Source organism: Ovis aries, chromosome 17 (assembly GCF_016772045.2).
Source record: "Ovis aries strain OAR_USU_Benz2616 breed Rambouillet chromosome 17, ARS-UI_Ramb_v3.0, whole genome shotgun sequence".
Lineage (NCBI taxonomy): Eukaryota > Metazoa > Chordata > Mammalia > Artiodactyla > Bovidae > Ovis > Ovis aries.
In genome coordinates this window covers 32,807,865-32,827,895 of record NC_056070.1, presented here as the reverse complement: position 1 = coordinate 32,827,895, position 20,031 = coordinate 32,807,865, and the positions used below count along the sequence as shown (strand labels likewise).

The 20,031-nt window shown below is 37.0% G+C and overlaps 1 long non-coding RNA gene across 1 annotated transcript in view; it reads right to left on the bottom strand.

Annotated features, from left to right (window-relative positions):
- The window catches only part of LOC105602796 (uncharacterized), a 147,217-nt gene that overhangs the window by 13,350 nt on the left and 113,836 nt on the right, over positions 1 to 20,031 (bottom strand). The window contains exons 3-5 of the long non-coding RNA XR_003585515.3: positions 15,221 to 16,550; positions 12,750 to 12,822; positions 2,676 to 2,711 (exon numbers count right to left, since the gene is read on the bottom strand). This is a non-coding gene — a long non-coding RNA (uncharacterized LOC105602796). The remainder of the gene's footprint in view (positions 1 to 2,675; positions 2,712 to 12,749; positions 12,823 to 15,220; positions 16,551 to 20,031) is intronic.

The following is a 20,031-nucleotide window of genomic DNA, read 5'->3' as shown; positions in this document are numbered from 1 at the left end:
AAACCATAAAAAGAAAAAAACAATCCTCCACGTCTGACCATAAAGGCACTCATATTCCATTCTTGCTTTTGTGAGGTTACCAATCAGGATTTACTCCTATTTCTTTAAATACTCTGGATTGTTTAAACAATTTGACACTCTCTAATTCTTAACACATTCTGGAGGATTGTTTTTATTTCTCTTTCCATGGCTTAGACCATATAATTCAAGTAATGTGACTAACTTTCTATGAGTTCTGCTAAAAAACTTGCTGCAAATATTTACTTGGAAGTGTTCTGAATTATCTTTGTGATGACTGTTTTAAACCCAGTCTCAATACAGTGCCTTAACTTTGAATGCTGACAATGGAAAAATATAACAAAATAAAGCTGAAGGATTTGGTAATAAAAAATTTGGTGAAGGCATAAGAAAATGACTACAGGGAAGTCATTATTTCCCATCTCATCTAAAATCCATCATCAATCTTTCTATCATCAATGCACTTTTATCATCTATGTTAAACTATAATAAAGAGTATAGATGGGCCCTATACTCTTTATTATAATTTAATTGCTCTGTTCCTGATTATGTCTAGTTTTAACTCCACTGAATTGTTGCTGTGTTTCTAATTATGCAAGTGCTTTACTGGAGACATGTGGTTTAAAACTAAAATACTTTTTCATAGTTTTTTGTTATTTTATAAAAGGATCATTGATGCTCATGCATAAAACATATTAAAGTTTTAAAATTACAAACTGGCTTTATGTTAGATTTTTAATGTGTATTTGTCTGTTCTGAACTAAACATTTTCTATGTAAATTAAAAAAGAGATATAAGATTTAAGATAAGGTGAAAGAGAGAAGTGAGACAGAAAACTTGGATAAGAAAATTAAATACTGACTTTAAATTTGTCAGGTCTTTTCACTTAAGTACTCTTGTATTTAAAATAATTAATATATTCTGAACAAAATAATCTTGAGTTTAGTAGAATAACAGGAAATAAAACAGCTTTTGACTTCATGCCTAAATTTAAGCACCAATATTCAATTTGAGCTATTTAAAATTTCTGAGACTGAGATGACAGAAATCAGGTCACCATTTATAATATTTTATTTCTTATTTGAAATAACACACATCTGAAATTTTGTGTAATTATTTTTGAGAATCAAAGAAAATCAAAAAAAGTTAGTGATATTGCCTTGTCTAAAAATTTTAGTTGTTTACGTACCAGATCAATAGGTTTTATAGTATAACTAATTATAAAGTAAGCTTTTTATTTGACGTTTTAGATTGCAAAGCCTACTGACATTTTGGAAGACCTCCTTCTCAAGGTCTATAAGAAAAAAAGAAGGTGCTTAAATCTCCCTTTCTAAATGAGTTAAGAATACAGACATTTTGCTTTTTAACTAAATTTCAAATAATGAAATTATGTGTAAATATTCAGAATGTCACTGAATTATTTTATTGGTATTATTATCTATAATCCTCAGTTTCCTTCCTCTTGCCAGCTCTTTACTGTATGCTTATGATGCATTATTCATCCCTTTATATGTTTTCACAGACCTGGGAGACTCTTTGCTGAAAATTTGCTGTTCATCATCTTCAAAACTTTTCCTAGATAAGTGAAAGACTTGCCTAAAATTCATCAGGAGGTCATAATTTCTAGTATTATTGTTTCTTTTTAGGTCCCACATAGATGATCTCTTTTTATTCCCAGTAGAGTGACGCTCTACTGATATAAGCTCCCTAGGTCAAGGTAGTTTATACATGAAAAAAAAAACTGCAAAATTTTATAAATGTTTATCAGCAGAAGTCTAGGAAACAAAAATATGAATTGATTCTAAAGGTTTAAGATCAAGGAAGAAGGAAAGTAACATTCGATCAAGCCATGCTTAGCAACATAGAAACACCTCACCATACAGTCATAATGCCATATTAGTTCAAGCATCTAGGAGTGATAGTAATAGCTCACAATCTGGACACCATAATCACCTACATTAAAGGAAGGTAAGATGCCAGAAAATCCTTTTGCATTATCTAGAGCAAGGAATCCAAAGATTAGAGAGATAGGTGTGTAAATATGGATTGCTGCTACTGCTGCTAAGTCACTTCAGTCGTGTCCAACTCTGTGCGACCCCATAGACGGCAGCCCACCAGGCTCCGCTGTCGCTGGGATTCTCCAGGCAAGAACACTGGAGTGGGTTGCCATTTCCTTCTCCAATGCATGAAAGTGAAAAGTGAAAGTGAAGTTGCTCAGTCATGTCCAACTTAGCGACCCCATGGACTGCAGCCTACCAGGCTCCTCCATCCATGGGATTTTCCAAGCAAGAGTACTGGAGCGGGGTGCCATTGCCTTCTCCGAAATATGGATTAATGATGGCGAATTGCTTACCCAATTATTTCCCTGGGAGGGTCCAATAAACTGTACTATAGCATTATGTGGATCGACCTAGAGACTGTCAAACAGTAAAGTAAGTCAGAAAGAGAAAAATAAGTATCACATATCAATGCATATATATGAAATCTACAAAAATGGCACAGATGAACCTATTTGCAAAGCAGAAATAGAGACACAGATATAGAGAACAAATGTCTGCACACAAATGGGGAAGAAGAGGGGGGATGAACTGGTAGATTGGGATTAACATATATACAATACGATGTATAAAACAGATGTCTGATGAGAAGCTACTTACATAGCACAGGGACTCTATTCAGTGCTCTGTGGTGACCTAAATGGGAAGGAAATCCAAAAAAGAGGGGTCAGATACATAAATATATATATATCTGATTCACTTTGCTGTACAGAAAAAATTAACATAACTTTGTAAAGAAACTATATCTAAATAAAAACTTAAAAAAAAAAGAACATTGGTGATAGAACATCCTTTAAAACCTCTGAGATTGTTCTCAGAAAGCAGGAATGAAGGTGAGAGATGTGAGCATGAATACAGTCTTGCTGATATTTATGTTAAAGGTAAGATTTTAGAATGGCAGAGGCCGAGTGCCATAGGTTAATTACAAATGACAGAATAAGCATGATAGCTGTCATGAAAAGCAGGGCTTGAGGTAAAATCAGTAAATCTGGCAAGCTGCAATATTTGGCCATGGCTAACTGATCATGAGGTTCATGAAAATTGAAATAGATAGGCATGCTCTTAAATTCTTCCTTAATTCAGATAATAGAAAAATAATCTCTTGGTTGGTGGATATACCTGATTGAGTTAGTATAATGGAAAATCATAAGTTTTTAGCTAATTCTAGACTTGAGGCAAATTACAGTCCTATATTCCTTGAAAGAAGAGAATGACGGATATGTCTAAAGGACCAGAGACACTGCCAAGCAGAGGTACTCTAAATCTTCTTTCTATTTCTCCTAAAATGTTCCTATGTCCATTTTAGAGGATGGCTGTGGTCTGAAAAGAAGAATATTTCCAGGATTTTGAAGAATTAATAAACTCTGAAGTAAAAATAGTCTTTAAAGATTAAAAAAATCACCCTCTGAACCATGAATCAGAGAGGGGATTGTGGCAGTCTGGTGATAAATGGAGTTTTGGAAGGAGTGTATGTTAAAGTGAGCTCAGTGTGTCGGTGGGTTTTTCCACAACTTTTTCTCCTTATTTGGAAATTCACAGAATTTTTCCTTTGGCTAGTTGCACCTTGATTCAACATCTATCATATTAGAAAGAATCAAGTGTAAGTTCTGGAACTGGTCTCCCCTCTGCCACTACTTTATGTTTTAGTAAAATGAAAACCAGAAACCAGTATGACATGGCTGGAGGAAGGACAGAATTTACTGCTACCATGAAAGACTTAAAAGATGAATGAACGTTGATCCGTGGTAGGTCTTCTTTTAAGTCATCTATTTGGTGTGTTTAAATATGATGAAAAGAAGGATGGAGAGCATCATAAATACAATTAATTGATGACCCCCATATAAGCTATTGTACAAGATGTGGCTCCTTTCCTGAAGCAACCCACAGAACGCTTTTACCCTGCTATGTGGCACTTGATCCAAAGTCAATGCTGTTCAGACAAGAAATAAAGATCACAGGTTTCCGCAGGCAACAGAAGAGATTTTCTTGGAGGTAGTGTATGAATAACTTCCTCTGAATCACTCATTTTGGTGCTCCAGGAAATTGAAATCACTTGTAGCCATTTCCTGAGATTTCTTCCCTCTCTGATACCCTGAGAAGTTGCTTTCTCTGATTCCCTGAGCTCTTCCAGAGGTTTTGTTACCTTCTAATTCTCCATATTAAATCTCATCCTCATGATTTCCTGCATGTTGTAAAATGGGATCTGAATTTTGACTAATTTAACCTACAGCTTTGTTTTCTCCAAGTTTTCTGAGGCTCTGTAATAAGACCTTCATCTATCCAACAGTTAAGTCAAAGGGCGTACATGTACTCTTGACATGACCATTCCCACCATTCTTCCAACATATCCTTCTGGTTGTCCTTGACCTTGAATTCAGTGTTTTCATACCAAAGGGCATTTGTAGGCATTCTTCTTTCTAGAACTTTCTCCTCAGTCTTCTCATATCTCACTCCCTCACTTCATTTAAAACTTGGCTCAAATCTCACCTACTCAGAAAAGACTTCCCTGACTACTGTCCCTACTTTTTGTCATCGTTGTTGTTGTTTACTATTGGCTTCACAACATATATTGATTTTGAGTTTGACAATATATTAATGTACTCTCCTGTCAACTCGAAGAAAAACTTCAAGAAAGTAAAAGCTTAATCTCTTCCCTGGTTACTCAGAGGGTAAAGAATCTGCCTGCAGTGCAGGAGACCAGGATTCGATCTTTAGGTCAGGAAGATCCCCTGGAGAAGGGAATGACTACTCACTCTATTATTCTTGCCTGGAAAATTCCATGGACAGAGGAGCCCGGTGGACTGCAGTCCAAGTTGGACATGACTGAGCAACTAACACTTGTTTTTTTCCACATCACCAAAAACAGGTTACACAATTAGTAGGATTTCAATACATTTTTATTAATATAAAAATAAATCTCACATATGGATTGTGTATGTATGAATCATTACTTTAAATTTCAGTATAAAATATACTCATAACATGTTAAATTGGTGTAAGTTATGGTAAGACAGCATTATGGGAGGCAGTATTGAATTCAATGAATATTCTTACAGTTGTCCTCAAGCATATAAAAATTCCAGATAAAAGTCAACTTATTACCACGGCAGTCTGTGGATTTTCCTGCTTACCTGGCCTGACTGTCTGCTCTGTGTATGTGAAACCTATTGCATTATCAAGAAAATGTCTTACACAGTTCGTATTTCAATCCTTCCATGAAGGGATTATTTAGCTCATCTTTTATGAAAACAATAGAATAGTCTCTTTTAAGGCTGGATTCAAATTATGAAATGGGAAATATGTATGCTATACAATCTTACTCACAACAATTGAAAAATATATAAACTATACACAGTCTTTTTTCTTAACTGAGCATCCAGTAAAGCTTATAATCAGAGGCTGATGTAATTACTCTGTCTGTTGAAGTCAAAATTCCTCTTCTTCTCTCTTCGAACAAGCTCTGCTGCTTCTTTTCTGATGACACATAATGTTCCCATTTCAGCTTGGTCTGCCCTGGTTGCCACTTTCTTGTAACAGGAAAGATTGCTCAGGCTGTGCTATTGCACTTTGCTATTAGATCTTAAACAAAAGGAGTAACAATTGAATTGTTCAAAAAACTGCATCTCTCCAATATACTGTGAAAAATGCCTCCCCTTAATTTCAGGTACCATGGAGTGATGTTTCTCTCAACTTCTGATGTGCTGGTATATTTGGTGCCTTTTACATTCTTTGTCACACTGTAGTGATAGGGAAGTTTATTATATTTTATTTTGTATAGTAGAGGAAGTAATTCCTGATGGGGTCTGAGTTAAAAATCAGATCCTTCACTGGACAGAATAATATAATTCAATCTTTTATATTCAATACCATTAAACAATATCCTTCTGGTTTCAGAAGACATTTCTTTTATCAATCCTCACTATCATTTTTCTTATACTCACAAATCCTGACCATCAAAAGTACATTTCATGTAAGGCATTAAAGCAAGAGAGTCGTTTATAGGAACTTACATTATCTAATATCAGACATTTCTCCTTTCAGATTTCTCAACTTTCTGACCCTCTTCTACTCAAGATATTCACATAATTTCTTCAGTTGTTGTGCATGTAACCTTTAGACTCTCAACTCTCTGTATCTTAGTATAAAACCTCTACCTATCCCAGGTACCCAGAATAACCATACATGCAAAGGCTTTCAAGCAAGTACATCTGTATGATATCTAGAATATATGCAGAAGCTCAGGCAAAGAAAAGCTTGAGGGGAACATCAGTGGATCAGTAGTTGAAACTAGGAGAGTGACCAAGGAGTTCGTGCTTTCTGGCAAATCACAAGTGACACCGAAAATGCAAGCATGAACCACGGAAGAGGTGTCCACAGAGATGAAAAGATGTGAAAATGACCAGTAAAGTGTGTGATATGGAAACTAAAGGAATACAGAATTTTAAGAAGGGTGACGTGAACAATTCTGTCCCATAGAACAGTGACTTTACAGTGTGATAAGGACTCAAATTATCCTTGGAATCTGGCATAGGGAGATTGTTGGTGACTCTAATGAGAATGCTCTCAGTACACAAAGTTATAGGACATGTGGTGAGTCAGGAAATGAAGACAAAGTATGTAGTTCACACGTTTAAGAAATCTGAGTGGCAAGATTATGAAGCAAATAATATCAAATGGCCTAAATGTTTTCAAGGTTTGAGAATGAGCAGGCAGATGATGCTCTGAAATAGTCATTTGAGGGACTAAGAAGAAGGTTTTGACCAAGGAGCAGTGAAAGTTAGTAATAAAGATTCACTTGGCACAGTTTATGTAACAAGCCTTCATTAGACTTTCATGAGCCTGGAATTCATAAGGCTTTCTTATCAAAGTTAAGTGAGGTACTGGACTAGAGAAAGTATTTTGTAATATAAATTTACAGTTGGGTTTTTTTGGGTGACTATATTAGAAACACACAGTAAAGAAAGACGATATATAAATAAGTAAAAATGAAGGGACAATACTGTTAATGTTTCTGATGGGAATACAGTTTATATGATCAATCAAATGCTTTTACTAATTGTAATAGAAGAAAATATTACACACAGTGTGCCAGTGCCCATCATAGAATCTTCCTTTACCCTCACTTATGAAATAAGGAAACCAAGGCACAGAGAAGGGAAATCACTTGTCCAAGTTTAAATAGCTAACAAGTAGTATAGCTAAGATTTGAACCAAAGAGTCCAAATCTAGACTCAGTACTCTTAAACCCTAGCAAATGAATACTTCCATAGTGGGTATAATTAAATGAAATCAATTTTGACTCGTTCAGTCAGAGGTGGAATTTGTCATGGTTTGACCAGAATATAGGGCTTGGAAGCTATGCCAAACAGAAGAGCAGCCAGAACCACCCTGCACAGCAGTCCAGGGAGGTGTACAGGTGCCTTTCCAGGCACAAATAACACAGATAACATCACAGGTTACAAGGACTAACACAGATCAAGCACAAGCTGAAATCAAGATTACCGGTAGATATATCAATAACCTCGGGTATGCAGATGACACCACTCTCATGGCAGAAAGTGAAGAGGAACTAAAGAGCCCCCTTGATGAAGGTGAAAGAGGAGAGTGAAAAGGCTGGCTTCACACTCAAAATTCAAAAAATGAAGATTATGGCATCCGGTCCCATCACTTCATGGGAAATAGGTGGGGAAACAATGGAAACAGTGAGAGACTTTATTTTCCTGGGCTCCAAAATCGCTGCAGATGGTGACTGCAGCCATGAAATTAAAAGACACTTGCTCCATGGAAGAAAAGCTATGGCAAACCTAGACAGCATATTAAAAAGCAGAGATATTACTTTGCCAACAATCTCTAGATAGTCAAAGTTATGGTTTTTCCAATAGTCACATATGGATGTGAGAGTTGGACCATAAAGAAGGCTGAGTGCTGAAGAATTAATGCTTTTGAATTGTAGAAGATTCAAAAGAGTCTTGAGAGAAGATTCTTGAGAGTCTCTTAGACTGCAAGGAGATCAAACCAGTCAATCCTAAAGGAAATCAACACTGAATATTCAGTGGAAGGACTGATGCTCTAATATTTTGGCCACCTGATGTGAAGAGCTGATTCATTCGAAAAGCCCTGATGCTGGGAAAGATTGAAGGCAAGAAGAGAAGGGGATGACAGAGGATGAGATGGTTGGATGGCATCACCAATTCAATGGACATGAGTTTAAGCCAACTCCAGGAGATGGTGAAGGACAGGGAAGCCTGGCATGCTGCAACCCATGGGGTCAAAAAGAGTGAGACACGACTGGGTGACTGAGCAACAACACAGATCTACACAGATGACATCCCTGTGAGAATCAACACTGGATATCGGCTGCTGTCTCTGGAACCCTAGTCATCGGCTCCACTGAAACTCGATGCAGTTCAGGCTACCTGCACCAGAATGGATTCTATGCGGTGCCAGGTTTTCTCACCACTTTTCTTTAACACCCCACTAATTTCCAACTTGGCATGATATGTGCTTGATTGAAACAGGCTTGGGAACAACACTACCTATACACTGACACCTGGGGAAGCAAGTGTCTGGCTTCTAGACAGAAGTGGGCATAGGAACCTATTTAAGGGTCTTGGCAGTCAAAGAGAAACAAAATGAAATAAAAAGGCAAGTGTCAGCTGCATAGATGTGTGGTTCCAGCTGGCTAGGATGGAAAAGAAGAAGAGGGGGGAGGCAGAAACCTTGGATCAAATGGGGAGTTCAAAGGACTATCCATGAGGTTAAAGAGAGGGTAGTAGGGGAGAGAAGTTGTAAGAGAAGAGGAGGGGGAAGGTGTGCCCTTAATAGAGCATTATTTCAGTTTAAGACATGTTAGGTAGAGCTAGTCGAGGTCATGACCAAATCTCTACTTTGGCCTGGAGGTTGTTTGCCAAAATTAATGAAGATAAAGTCAATACATTAAATAGCATTGCACATTTAATGATAGCTTGTTAGATGAATTTCCTACATGGACTTGGAAATCTTTCAGTGTTATGATAAAACGTCAGAATGCAAAAGGGAAGATGATGCTGATTCTTGAAGTCTTCGGTGAAGGAGGGAAACTGATTTTAGGTGGGTAAGTGACAATGAGGAAAGGCAGGGACTGCTAAAATCCCAAGGCAGGAGCCTAAGACAAGATTGAGTGTTTCCACAGCAATGGAAACACATTTTTGTGGAGAGAGAGAACTGTAGCTATGGGAATTATGTACACAGTTGATTGCCCTTACTTATCCTACTAGTTTGCAGATGGTGATTGCAGCCATGAAATAAAAAGACGCTTACTCCTTGGAAGAAAAGTTATGACCAACCTAGATAGCGTATTCAAAAGTAGAGACATTACTTTGCCAACAAAGGTCCGTCTAGTCAAGGCTATATTGGAGAAGGAAATGGCAACCCACTCCAGTGTTCTTGCCTGGAGAATCCCAGGGACAGGGGAGCCTGGTGGGCTGCCATCTATGGGGTCACAGAGAGTCGGACATGACTGAAGTGACTTAGCAGCAGCAGCAGCAGCAGTCAAGGCTACGGTTTTTCCAGTGGGCATGTATAGATGTGAGAGTTGGATTGTGAAGAAAGCTGAGCGCCAAAGAATTAATGCTTTTGAACTGTGGTGTTGGAGAAGACTCTTGAGAGTCCCTTGGACTGCAAGGAGATCCAATCAGTCCATCCTAAAGGAGATCAGTCCTGGATGTTCTTTGGAAGGACTGACGCTGAAGCTGAAACTCCAGTACTTTGGCCGCCTCATGCGAAGAGTTGACTCATTGGAAAAGGCTCTGATGCTGGGAGGGATTAGGGGCAGGGGGAGAAGGGGATGACAGAGGATGAGCTGGCTGGATGGCATCACTGACTCAATGGACGTTGAGTCTGAGTGAACTCCGGGAGTTGGTGATGGACAGGGAGGCCTGGCGTGCTGAGATTCATGGGGTCGCAAAGAGTCGGACTCGACTGAGTGAGTGAATTGAACTGATCCTACTATTCTGCCCCCAAGCTAAGAATATTATGACCTGATCTGAAGGAAAAGTTGAAAACCCACTATATGGCTGAACTTCAGGAATTCCCACCATTCTTCATTTTTTACTTCTTTATCTTTCATTCATTCACTCTTTCATTCTCATATTCATTCTAGCCAATAGATAAAGAGAATATTTATGATGAGCTAGTGCTGTGCAAGGCACTGAATCCTCCCCATGGTCAGATACATTAATACACTTTACATAAAGGAAACTTATAGTACTAGGAGAGGAGGTAAAAGAAAGACATAATTTAGATATAAAGGTCAGGTGAGGCTCTCCCTGAGAAGCAGCGGTTCAGCTGAAACCAGAGGAAGAGACTTTCAGGTGGAGAAAGCATCATGTACAAAGGCCTTTAAGTGGGAAAAAGAATGACTTTTTTGAGAAATTAAAAGAAGTTCACTAACTGAAGTGTTTATGTTTCTGTTTTCCCTAAATCATTGATTATGTATAAGTGTCTTTTGACCAGAGACCACATATTACATGTAATGGGAAGATTTAGAATCATAGTCTTTCTGTCCTGAAGATGCCCTGTAACTTTAAATAGGCAAAAAGGGGTATATTCTATACACCTTTAATATAAATATATTACTTGTATAATTATATAATATAAAATAATAAGTAGTTATAAAGGTTAAGGGTTTCCCTGGTGGCTCAGTGGCAAAGAATCTGTTTTCCAAGCAGGAGATGTGGGTTTGATCCCTGGCTTGGAAAGGCCCCCTGGAGAAGGAAATGGCAACTCACTCAAGTATTCTTGCTTGGGAAATCCCATAGACAGGGGATCCTGGCAGGTTACAGCTAGAGTTGCAAAGAGTTGGACACAACTCAGTGACGGAGCACACAGGCATTATAAAGGTTAAATTGATGTAATACCATGTACATGTGTGTGTATATTTTGTATCTATATTGGTATCTATGATCTGTTTTGATGGGTCAGGCTATTCCCCTCAACTTAAAAGGCAGTATCCTCCTTTTGTAAGTCACAAAGAAATCTATATGCTGATATGAAGAAAGGAGATCTCTCCACACATCAATTAATGATTAAGTCCTCCAAAGCCAGCACTTATGTACCATCATTTTGTTGTATGTGTGAAAGGTAGGCCGATGTGAAAACATGATATGAAGCACTCCGATGAGACAGGGGAAAAAAATCAACCAGAGAGAATGCAAGTGCAAAGCAACAACAATTCAATCTAGGTGAGAGGGCTCTGAAAATGTAAGGGAGGCACAGTCTGCATAATTGAAAGTTCATCCAGAAAACCTCTTAGGACATCAAAGCTCAGCATTAAGTTACTCTGAGCAGTGGAGTGCTGAAGAGTTTCACTTCAGAAGTAGATTTTAAAGACAATGAATCTTGGTTGTTTGAAAGAAATGCCATCCACAACTTTTATTTGCTATTTTAAAATACGTTTAGCATTGTTTCCTCCCAAGTCTATTTAATCTTACTTCAACACTTTCTAAATTCACAGTAATAATAGTTTTTGAAAGAGAGCAAGGGAATCGTGTCCTTTTTTCTTATCCAAATGAAATAATCCTTTGGGCATTAATATTTCAAAGCATTTATATTTATATTGCATTATAAAGTAAATAGATTTTTTTGGTGCATTGATCTTGATGGAGGGAAGAATCAATAGATGAGACATGACATTGAGTGAAGGTAATCAAGTTGATACTCATTAAAGAAATGGCCCATGATACCCACTTCCAGGACAGCAAGGACATATTTTAATATTTCTGAAGTGTCTTATCAGTGAAATGATAAAAACAGTTATAAATTGGTGATTATTATGTTCTTTACCTGCTTATGGAATACATATTTTGTTGTTTGCCTCTGTAATTCTTCAATGTTGCAAGTTGAATATCGTGAAAACCATGACTCATTATTTTGGGTCACATATTGCCAGCTCATATTTTTAATATAAACACAGCATATCAGCCCAAGCCATCAGCCATTGATTATCTGATTAAGGTGTATTGTTACAAAACCATAATTATACTGTTTTCTAAAGAGAACTTAATCTCATTGGTTTTGGTTAGAATGTTTTGTTTGTAAAACAGAAATCTAGTGACAAGCAAAAGAGGAATTTATATAAAAAATAAACATAGGGCCTGAAAACAGGAATGCATTTGGATTGTAAGAAATATCTGAAAGCAGAAAGTTAAATGCCTTCTAGGTCCTTCTATTTCTTTCATCTCTGCTTCTGCCTGGGTATCCATTTACATTTCAAAACAGCCACCAATCTTTTTAGTTCTCAGGCTCAGATACTAGAGAAGGAAACCCTTGATGCTTTTATATCAGAAATCATCCTGGGCCCATTAACTATGGCAGAGGAGCCTTGTAATAAGTGCTAGAAGTAGCTCTTGCATCACTCGCATAAACAGAAAACCCTACAGAAGTATTAAGGGGAACCGCCCAACAAGTTTCCAATATATGCTTTGGTGGAACCATGATGTGAACTAATATTTTTCAGCATTTAATACTGACCAAGCACTATATGGATAGTCTCTTTTAAAACTTAGTACAACTCATTAAGTATGTGTAGTTATAAATAGATGAAGAAGCTAAGCTAAAGGAAATGTGAAACAAAGTCCAAGATTACACACCTACACATTTAATTGAAGTAAATTAAGATGCAGTTATTGTACTTACATTTTGCTACGCAGTGTTCTAAAGTTTCAGGATTCCAAATTCTCAGATATGATCAGTCCATGACCTTGGAGAGCTCATGGCCAATTGGAAAAGAGAAGAGCAACACAGTATTTAAGTTTTATATTTTAAGGAACCAATGATGTTTCAGAGGTTTATGTGCTGGGCATCAGACCCCTTGTGACCCAGGCCAGTGGAAAAAAATTGGGGGGAAAAGGACATTTGAATTTAAAAGATGGATTAAGATTAGCTGGATAAAGAAAAAAGATAAGTGAATCCAGGGCGAAAGAGCAGGTGTGTGAAAATGAGGTCATTTAAAACACAGTATATAAAATATATATATATATATATATAAAACACAGTATATTGGTAGTTTATTGGTGGTGAAACATAGGCAATTTGGTAAAGATAAAATATAGGGACAAAAAAGAGGCAGAGACTGTCTGACAGTGAGAATCAAGACAGAGGAGAAGGTTAGATTTTAATTAGCATTGAATCTGTTTAGGATTTCATTGATATGAGAAGGCAATGAGAAGGTGTGAAAACTTTTTAAAAGTTACATTAATTGACGTTGAAAAACAAATTATTTTGAAAATAATAATTAACACGTTGGAAGATGGGAAGACTACATGCTACAAACTAAAAACAGGACCCAGTGGCAGAAAACCAAACGAAAGATAATGAAGTTCTATCTGAAAGAAACAGACAGTTGGTGAAGCTAAAATTCTAGTAACAGTGTGGGATTTTAATACCATAGCACCCCCTCCATTGTGGAAAGTGGGGAGAAATGCAACAGAGTTTGAATTCAACTTGGAAAATTAGGAAATTTTACCCCTCCACCAACTACCAATGAAAAAAAAATTTTACAATGCCAGTCATTTATTTTAAAAGAATTCAGCATGGACAGTAATTGAAACATGAATATTCATTTGTTAAGCTACATTCAGTCAACAGTCATCTGACCTAGTGAGGAATTCCCTCTCAAGAGGTAGTGATACACATCATAGGTAAGTATACTTTGTGATAACTTGAAAAGACAATTTTTTTCCATCCAGAACATTGGGGGTCAAAAACATGTTTTTAAGCAAAACAATAGTTTTACATTAGAATTCTTTAAATTTCTTAGCCAGTTCAACAGTATGATCTGAAAGTTATAAAATGTTTCCCATATAATTTAACACATCAAATAATCCTAGTTCCTTTAATATTTCTTCTGAGATGCCTAGGGACTTTTTAGAGGATTCCCTGGTGGCTCAGTGGTAAAAAATCTGTCTGCCAATGCAGGAGAGGTGGGTTCAATCCCTGGGTTGGGAAGATTCCCTGGAGAAGGGCATGGTAACCCACTCCAGTATTCCTGCCTGGAAAATCCCACGGACAGAGGAGCCTGGGAGGCGACAGTCCATGGGGTCACAAATTGTCTGACATGACTAAGCACAGCACATTAGCATTAGGGGCTCTTTGGAATACTCAAAGATAGCTAGAGAAAGAAACTTACAGTTTGTTATCAAAAGCAATTCAATATTTCAGGAAAAATTTGTTTTCTTAACAGGGAGTAAGACAACCAAATTTCAGTCTTGTATCAGCGTACTATAGACAACAAAGTTCATTTGACTAAATTTAAATACTAACTGGATTTAATTAAACCAAGTCTAATCTTAATCACTCCTGACAACATAGAAAATTCTTTTTTTTTAAAGTTCCCTTTTTTACACAAACTTTTTTAAAATCACTTTTTGTATACAAATGGATTTGTCCCTTAATTTTCCCCATCCAGAAACAAACAGCTCTAGGACAAAATTATTATCATCATTTTTCCTCAAAAAAAATTTTTTTTAACTCCTTTCTTTATACTTTCTCTTGCTGACAATACATATTCTTTTTTGCTTTACATACTGAAACGCTTTCCTTGTCATTTTTAGTAGTTTTAATTACATATAACAATTTTTAAACGTTAAAGGTCTTAAAAACCCAAGAAACAAGTAATTGAACTGTTATACTATTATTTGCTGATAGGCAAACTTAAGAACACATTCCATAACCTCTAAAAACATACATTTTCCTCATAGCATAATTTCTCTTTAATGTGGTATGAGATGTGTATTTAATAAACCCAAATATCTTTAGTGCTTTTTCTCTAATAAGAAGGCAAAATTAGGTAAACTTAAATTTGTTCAGTAATGTACCAGCATTTTACCTTAAAAAATGATTTAGACATTGAATTAATTTGCATCAAAAAACTTAATTTAAAAAAAACTCTAAAATTTAAAGTTACCAAAAATCTGGAAAAAACTATTTTTGGATAAACATCCCTGAAACATAATTTTTTCAAAGACTTTATCTGAAAGCCTTTGAAACCATTTATGACAGTATCACATATAGACACAAGATATTCAGACAGAGATCTCAAATTTTTTATTTCAATATAGAACTTATCAACTTATTAATAACAATCGGAATAATTTGAATTTACTCACTTGAGTTTAAAAGGCTTCTCTCCCTCCCCACCAACTCCTTTTATTCCCCCTTGGCTTGAAGTTCTAATTAACCCAAGGCTAAAGTCTCAGGCAAAGTGAGCTGTGTTTGTATTTCAAGGACATGATAAGAGTTAATTTCAAGCTTTCTCCTAGGCATATTTTTTTTTCCTCTCTCTCAGGGTTAGAATTTTGAACAGCATTTATCAAGCTAGGTTTCTCTAACTGCATTTGCAAAAACAAAAAAGTTTTGGAATTTCAAGAGTTTCATCTTAACCAATTTTCTCTGGAGTCTGAGGAATACTGTCAGCAACACAGTGTTTTAAAAAAAATATCTTTCTTTTTCTTTAGTCATAGTTTCATTGCTTAAAGTTTTCTAATGAGTTGAACCTGAATTTCTCATTTTACAAAAGGCAACAAGAGTACCAGTCACACATGGAATGCACACTCACACACCAGAAGACAGAACTGTCACATGTCCTCTGAGAGGGTCACCACTGGCCAATAGAGTCCCAAATAAATACTTCTCCAACACAAATGATCCCCCAAAGCAGACACATGTCAGAACCATGGGCAAAACGCCCAAATAGTACTTCATGCTCAAAAGAGAAGTTTGCCTGGTGCACACCAGTGGACTTACTCAGTCTTGAAACTCATCACCTCCTCCTGATGCCTGTTTTCCCTTCCACCAAGGAAAAACATTAAGTTGGCAGCCAGTGGTAAGCAGAGGGGGAACGGGGAGGATCCCAGGAACAAATGATTTCAGCAACTTCTAAGAATGTCCCCCAAAGCCTCTCTCTCAGAGCCAGCTAGCCAAGATCTGTGGGCTCCTCGCAGCCGTTCTGGTGCAGCGTCATGGCTGTGGCTTTCCTGGGGGAAATCCTGGGGAGCCAGATGTCGCGAGAACACAACCTCCCTACTAGGGCTCCAAAACTGTTACCGAAGGTGGGGTCTGGATCCTCCTGACTCAGAAGCCAATAAAGAGGCAAGGTTGGTGGAAAGGAACGTTTGTTTTATTTTGGAGGGTGGCAACCAGGGGATTCTCCTCCAAATGTGACTCTCCCCACTGACAATCAGTGGGCAAAACAATGCAGGGAGGGGCTACAAGCAGAAATAGTCAGCTCTGATAGTCATCAGGAAATTTGTCATGTGGTGGTCTCATCAGCCTCATCTTGATTGTTTTAAGTACAGTTAGTCTTTAGTTCCAGGGTTAGTTTGTCCCCATGTCTTTGAGGCCAGTTCTTGGAGTCATGGCAGCTCACGTCATGACTAGTCTGGTCATCATGTCGTTATCATCTTCCACCTGCTAGGAGTTTCGGTGTCTAGAAGACAGCTGAAAGGTCATGGCACAAAATATTATCAATTGCCCTTGAAGGGGAACTAAAGTCCTTGACTATGTTTAATGACTAAACTATTATTTCAGTCTTGTTGGACCATTTTTCCTATGTTTTAGCATTTTTCATTTCTCTGATTAAACTTACTCCTTGGTTAAAGTTTTTTCATGGACAAAGAGCAGGCTGAGGACATGGGGGGCAAGGACCACAGGTTCCTGCTCTATTTCAAGAGCTCATTTCTTTATGATCTATTCCTTCTTATGGGTTTTTCTCATAAAATATAAAATCTAGCTACAACTTTGATAATGTATGTAAAATTAATATTAGGTGCACCAAAACCAGCTTAGAAGAGAACAACATAAACGTTTTAAATTCTTTTGTGAAGACTGCCTAAATCCTATCCAAATTAATCAAACAAAAATCACATATATCTATTGGTTAGCTATTTTAACAGAACTGTAGAATGATTTTGTTTGATCCTGGCCTCATTTTTTCAGTTAGAGACAACCTTGTCAAATCTTTCTATTGACCTTATATTGTTTTCCTCCAAGACTTCTATCTTGCATGTCAACACTAAATAGTTTGTTAGAATTTTTATGACTCTTTAAAAAGGACTCAAAACACTTTATAGTAATGAATATTGAGCCAGATTTGACAACCCTGAAGAGATGAAGCAAAATACTAAAGTGTACTTGCACTTTTATAAACTTACCTAAATACTGAAAGATTGTTGGACCACAAAACACTGATTCAAAATCACTTCATTCTGTCATTGATACATTTGCACGTATGTGTGAACATTCATGCTCAGTTGCTCAGTCATGTCTGACTCTTTGTGACTCCATGGATGGCAGCCCATCAGGCTCCTCTGACAACAGGATTCTCCAGGCAAGAAAACTGGAGAAGGTTGCCATTTCCTCCTCCAGGGGATCTTCCAGACCCAGGGATCAAACCTGAGTCTCCTGCATTGCAGGTGGATTCTTTACCACTGAACCACTTGAGAAGCCCCATTTACATGCATATCTTACTGCTAATTTTCTTTTAACTCATATTTCAATATATTGTGTTTTTATAAAATTATTCTTGTTTTTATAAAGATCTCAGAGTTGCTGACAATAGTAATTTGCACTGATTGTGTATAAAATACTTATAACTAGTTAGGTTATATGCTTGTGTGAATTTTATTCCTATCATCATTTTTAACACAGAAGTGTCATATACTTAACACATGCCTCAAATAATATGGATACAGGTTATTTGATATTCATCAAACACATTTAATCTGTGATTCTCATGTCTTTCATTCTAACAAGTTGTTAAAGGAAATGTGATTCATCATTAATCAAAGTTTTTTCCAGTTTCTTATTACTAAAATAATGCATAATAGTTGTGAAGAATTTGATAAATATTACAGAAACTCTCTTACTGAATTCTGCTTAACTGATTACGAAGGGTAACTTTTTCTGTTCTGAGATCAGTCTCCAGTGTGAGTGATGAGAGGGTTCCCCACAACACCAAGCAAATCTCCTACACCAGCTGGATTTCCAACAACTCAACCCAGTTCTGTCATCTATCCAGCGGTAGCCTCAGATTCCACTGGTTAAGGGTTCAGTCCTGCAAGACCATCCCCTGCCCCTCCAGATATTTCTGGCAAGCCCAGGTTGTTACTTATGCTTTTGATCAACTAGCTATGTATTGGAGGTAGCCAAGGATCCCTCCTTGGGTTTGATTAATTTGCCAGAGCAGGTAAATAGTTTACATACTAGATTGCTGGTTTATTATAAAAGAATGTAACTCAAGAACATCCAGATGCAAGGAGTACATAGAACAAGGTATGTGGGAAAGATCTTGGTCGTTTCATGCCATCTCCAGGCACATCACTCTCTGCAAATTTCCACATGATCATCAACGCAGAAGCTCTCCAACTTCAGTTTTTTGGGGGTTTTATGGAGGCTTCACTGCATAGGCACCATTGGTTAAATCATTGGTCATTGGTATTTCATTCACCCTCCAACCCTCTCCCCTCCCTAGAAATCAGTATGCGGGACTGAAAATTCCAAGCTTCTATTCTTGGTGGTTTTCCCTAGCGACCAACCTCCATCTTTAGCACTGGCCTAAAGTCCCTCATTAATAGAAACCCAGTTGTGGTGGAAAGGGTCTTGTTATGAATAACAAGAAATTATTTTACCTTTATGAGTCTGAAGCTTTCCACTGAAGACAGGAGACCAAATTTTATGACAAAATTGGTCTGCTGTTATGCTCAGGAAATTTCAATTTTGGACTATGATTCAGGAACTATGAAAGAAGATCAGAAGACTGGTTTTCTAAGTGGACAAATATATTTTTTCTTATAAATCATACTATCACAATAACCAAGTTTCCACTGCCTTTACAAAGTGCTGAACACTCAAGGCAAGTAGGCTGTAAGCCATTGGAAATATTTGCTTACTAGACTTTGCTGAATATAGGTTCATTCTCTAACACATGTGTGCCAGGGTTACTTAATTCAATTATGCAATGTAATTCAATAAAACATTGCTGTCAGAAGAGAATTATTTTAATAAAAATTAAACAAAACTATGAAAGTAATAAATAATAGACATTTTCTTGAAAATTAATTGCCAATAAAATGGGTATGGGTGAGACCACCATAAAATATTGGCAGGGAAATTATAAAAATTTCCAAGGAGTCTCAATTCAGATTGCTATACAGATGTCTACAGTCCTCATTAGACATAAAAGAAAGGAAAACGTGGGATCATAAATATAAAACAAGTTTGGGAATGTCATATTAGTTGTTGGTGGTTGATTTTATAATATATTATTTTCTTCTTTTCCCTGGCAATAACCAATCTGGAAAAAGACAGCAGACAGTCATAATAAGAACAATAGAAAAAGTTTTTTTAATGTAGAAACACTAATCTTTCTTAAATGTTTATCAAAATAGTAACAAAGAATTTTTGACACACAAAATTTATTATTTTAATGTTGTAATATCAATAGTTGACCATCTGGTGATGTCCACGTGTATAGTCTTCTCCTGCGTTGTTGGAAGAGGGTGTTTGCTATGACCAGTGTGTTCTCTTGGCAAAACTCTATTAGCCTTTGTCCTGCTTCATTCTGCATTCGAAGACCAAATTTGCCTGTTACCCCAGGTGTTCCTTGACTTCCTACTTTTGCATTCCAGTCCCCTATAATGAAAAGGACATCTTTTTGGGGTGTTAGTTCTAAAAGGTCCTGTAGGTCTTCATAGCACCATTAAACTTCAGCTTCTTCAGCATTACTGGTTAGGGCACAGACTTGGATTACTGTGATATTGAATGGTTTGCCTTGGAAACAAAGAGAGATCATTCTGTCGTTTTTGAGATTGCATCCAAGTACTGCATTTCAGACTCTTTTATTGACCATGATGGCTACTCCATTTCTTCTGAGGGATTCCTACCTGCAGTAGTAGATGTAATGGTCATCTGAGTTAAATTC